The sequence below is a fragment of the Cyprinus carpio genome, chromosome A12 (genome assembly GCF_018340385.1).
Source record: "Cyprinus carpio isolate SPL01 chromosome A12, ASM1834038v1, whole genome shotgun sequence".
Classification (NCBI taxonomy): Eukaryota; Metazoa; Chordata; class Actinopteri; order Cypriniformes; family Cyprinidae; genus Cyprinus; species Cyprinus carpio.
Genome location: NC_056583.1, coordinates 25,869,881 through 25,874,111, shown reverse-complemented (window position 1 = coordinate 25,874,111; position 4,231 = coordinate 25,869,881). Strand labels below are relative to the sequence as shown.

The following is a 4,231-nucleotide window of genomic DNA, read 5'->3' as shown; positions in this document are numbered from 1 at the left end:
TCTTCTTGGAATTAATGTTGAAATTTTATTTTTATTTTTTTATTCCATGGTGGAAAAAAACATTTGCGAGATATAAACTCGTTATTATGAAAAAGTTGCAATTATCTTTTAACTTTTTTATTCCATGGTGGAAAAAAACATTTGCGAGATGTAAACTCGTTTAATCTCATCCCACAATTTTTTATTACAAATATAATCTCACAATTCATACTTTTTTTCTCTCAATTTAAAAAAACCCCCATTAGAATTAAGAGAAAATGTCAAAATGGTGACTTTACTATCTCTGAATTATGTTTTTTGTGATAATGTTAAAATGGTGAGATGTGAATTATATGAATTCTGACTTTTTTTCTTTAATTTGCAAGGAATGACCTTTATTGTTTTATTCTGTGTCAGAAACAGGCCGCGTACTTATTGCTGCTAATCACAGATCCGAGCGTCTGAAATCAGTCGATGTACTGCGAGAGCCAGCGGAAGCCTTCGCCGTAACCCTGCTTCTTCAACACGCTGCACATGAAGACCTCCAGCGGACGCAGGTTCTGCTCCTTCAGAGACACGCCGCCCTGCAGACACCAGGCACCTCAAACTCACGTTACACTGAGAGAAAACCTCAGAAGTGTTTTAAAATAGACATTAAAGTGCACTATCCAAACTTAAATTAATATAATTCATGAACACTTTGGAATACAGAGGAAAGGTTGGTTGGTCTCTTTTAAAAGAAGACAGCTAGCAGATTATTGCAGAAGTGGAATTATTTAAAAAAAAAAAAAAAAAAAAATCAAAAAGTTATAAAAGTTTAAATTTACTGTAAAGAAAAAGCACTGTGCGATTTTTATTATATTTGATATCAAATAAATATTTTACATAACAGGTTTTTCTCTAAAGTAAAGCCTTGTATCTAAATAAGTGATGTTCCGAATTTGAAGTTGATATGAAAAAACTGGTTTCTGTGAGATTTTATAAAGAGCGTTATACCACAAACAGCCACCGGGTGCCATCAAAACGCCACTGAATTTTTTTAATGCATTTTTTCTGTCACTAAAGTCTAGATTTCTCTGTCAGTATAACTTCTATCACAAAATAACCACCAAATGTGACCCTGGAGCACAAAGCAGTCTTAAGTCTCTGGGGTATATTTGTAGCAATAGCCAAAAATGCATTGTATGGGTCAAAATTATTGATTTTTCTTTTATGCCAAAAATCATAAGGATATTAACTAAAGATCATGTTCCATGAAGATATTTTATAAATTTTTTCTACCGTAAATATATCAAAACTTAATTTTTGATTAGTAATATGCTTTGCTTAGGACTTAATGTGAACAACTTTAAAGGTGATTTTTTTTTTTGCTCCCTCAGATTCCAGATTTTCAAATAGTTGTATCTCAGACAAATATTGTCCTCCTAACAAACCATACATCAATGGAAAGGTGATTTAAAAACATCACAATGTCAAAAAATTGACCCTTATGACTGGTTTTGTGCTCCAGGGTCACCTTTCCAATGATACGTTTTCAAGATTATAAAAAGTTTTGATTGTGAAAGACCGTAATGCATATAGTAATCCGATAGAGAAGAAGGATTTAAGGGGTTAAAGTGTTTGTGACTGGCCGGCGCTGACCTTCCCAGTGGTCTGTCCGTCCAGACCGAACGCCTCTCTCAGTCTAACCTCGCTCACGGGCCCCTCCGGCCACGGTCGATCTTATTCCCCAAAACCCGCACGGGAACGCCGGGAGATGGTCTCGTCTGTCAGCAGAGCCTGCAAACACAGAGACTGAGCTCAGAGAGAGAGGAGCGTCTGCCCCGCGATCGGTCTGAAGCAGCGCACACTTACGGGGCAGCTGCCAGCCTCGACTCTGAGAGACCGCCTCGTGATCCGCACAGTCCACCAGGAACACCACGCCGTCGATCCGCCAGGAAGATAGTTTTCTTCCCACTCTCGGGGCTGCAGATGAACAACAACATAAACAAGGACAAACAGATGAATGCTAAAATACTCTCACACAGAAGTTTAACAGCGAACAGAGGCGAGTAAATGATGAACTGTTGCTTTAAATCTGAACTCAGGTAATAATGACCTTGTACATGACCTCCCAGATCAAACGTAGTAGATAAGGCATCCCTGCAGAGGGGTCAGCTTCCTCTGACGCTGAGATAAACACAGTCAGTGCTGGGAATGATTGATCTCACAGCTGTGATGTGTTTAATCTAGTGACCGAGTCTTACTGGGGTGTAAAGTTGGGCACAGTTGTCCTAATCGTCGTCTTGTTGCGCAGTGCAGAAGAGGTGTCTTCCCAGCGTTTTTATGCAGGAGGAGAAAAAGCTTTTTTGACTTATTTTTTATACCTGCAAGAAACATACACACTCAAAAATACAATTATATATATATATATATATATATATAAGTGCAAAAGATCCTGCTGGAATGGACAGAAATTAATACTTTTATTCATTAAGGACGCATTAAATTGATTAAAAGTGTGGTGGTTGTTTTTTTTATAATATGTTGTTGTTCTTTGGAACTTTCTGTTCATCTGTGAATCCTGAAAAATAAAATGCATCAGTTTCCACTAAAATATTGTGCAGCACGACTGTTCTCAACATTGATAATAATCAGAAATGTTTCTTGAGCCGTAATCATCATATTAGAATGATCTGTAAGATCATGTGACCTGAAGACTGGAGTAATGATGCTGAAAATACAGCTGCACATCACAGAAATAAATTATACTTTAATAGATATTCACACAGAAAACAGCTGTTTTAAATTATAATAATATATCACAATTTTACAGTATTTTTGATTAAATTAATGCAGGTTTGTTAAGCAGATGAGACTCTTTCAGAAACATTTAAAAATATTACAGACCACTATTTTTTTTGCTGGTACTGTACAAGCAGTCAGTAGTCTAGAAATCTACTTCTTCTTTATTCTGACTATTTTTTTTCCATGTTATAATAATAAAAACTTTATTAAACTCATGTTTTAAAGCATGTTTCTGATCTGAACTCACCTAAAAACTGCAGCACTCCACTGAAGCCTCTGTAGATCCAGTCAAACAGAAATGACATCGCAGATATTTCCTAAAAAAACACTGAAAAGATTACTGATATTTGACACAGATTTAGAAAAGCTACTAAGGCTGTAGGTTTGAGCCTTATGTTTGAGAGATACTTTAATGTTAATATTTTGTATTCGTTTACTGTATGCGGTAGTGGAGTAAGGCAGTGATGTCTGACATCTATTTCTTATTTTATGTACACTCATATATTATACACACACACACCGGGGATGAATAAAGCCTCGTCCGTCTCTGTGTGTGTTTTTATCGTCTCACCGTTTCTCAGACGCGTCGCGTCGTCGTCGAGTCCTCCGGTTTCTGACGCGCGCGCAGCGTCTCTAGTAACCCGCAGACTCTCTCACATGAGCGCGCACCGCGCACGCCATCCTGATCCCACTTCCGAATTGTCGCACGTCATCGTCGGTGCGTGATCTCATTGGTCAGAGAATATCGCTACTTTGATTATTCATTCATTTATTTGTATTTATTTATGCACTAATGCCAGTAAGGTTTGAGATACTGATACAAAATTGTCTTTTTATAAGTTTTACAAGATGCTCCCAGTTTATTATTGAAAACATATTTTTCTTAACTTTGAGAAAATATTTATTTTTTTGTTGAATGGGGAAAAAAGAACAATAGAAAAAAAAACAACAACAAATATTTAAAAATTATTTTCTCATTTTGCTAACAAAATATTATTATAAAACAATTGAAATATGTCCAGTTCTTTAATCGATTCCTTTGATATGAGTTATTTTGACTAGTTATATACTCCTGCCCTTTATTTATTTATTTATTATTTATTTTTCCAGTATTTTAAGTGCAGACTTCTTTGTTTATATGATTTTAATCATTAAAATAAAAAGTAAAAAAAAAAACCACAACTATTTTCTTACTGTTTTTTTTTTTGTTTTTATTTATTTAACTAGAGGCTCGGATGGCGCAGGTGGAGCAGCTTTGATCAGCTCGTTATTTGTCTGCTCCAGCAGCACATTATGAAGTGAACCTGTCTAGACAAGATCATGAACTGTAAGTACAGTTTGAATCACACTTTTGTTGCTTTAAATCGCCGACCTGTGCGTGCACGTCTGCTGCACATGCAATCTGTGACCGCTAGATGCCGCTATTTACACATCTTTTCTCACAATATTACTTTGTGTTTGCTTT

At 36.1% G+C, this 4,231-nt stretch overlaps 1 pseudogene; it reads right to left on the bottom strand.

Annotated features, from left to right (window-relative positions):
- Positions 1-344: 344 nt before the first annotated feature.
- On the bottom strand, positions 345-3,088 carry LOC109073664 (annotated as a pseudogene).
- Positions 3,089-4,231: the final 1,143 nt, after the last annotated feature.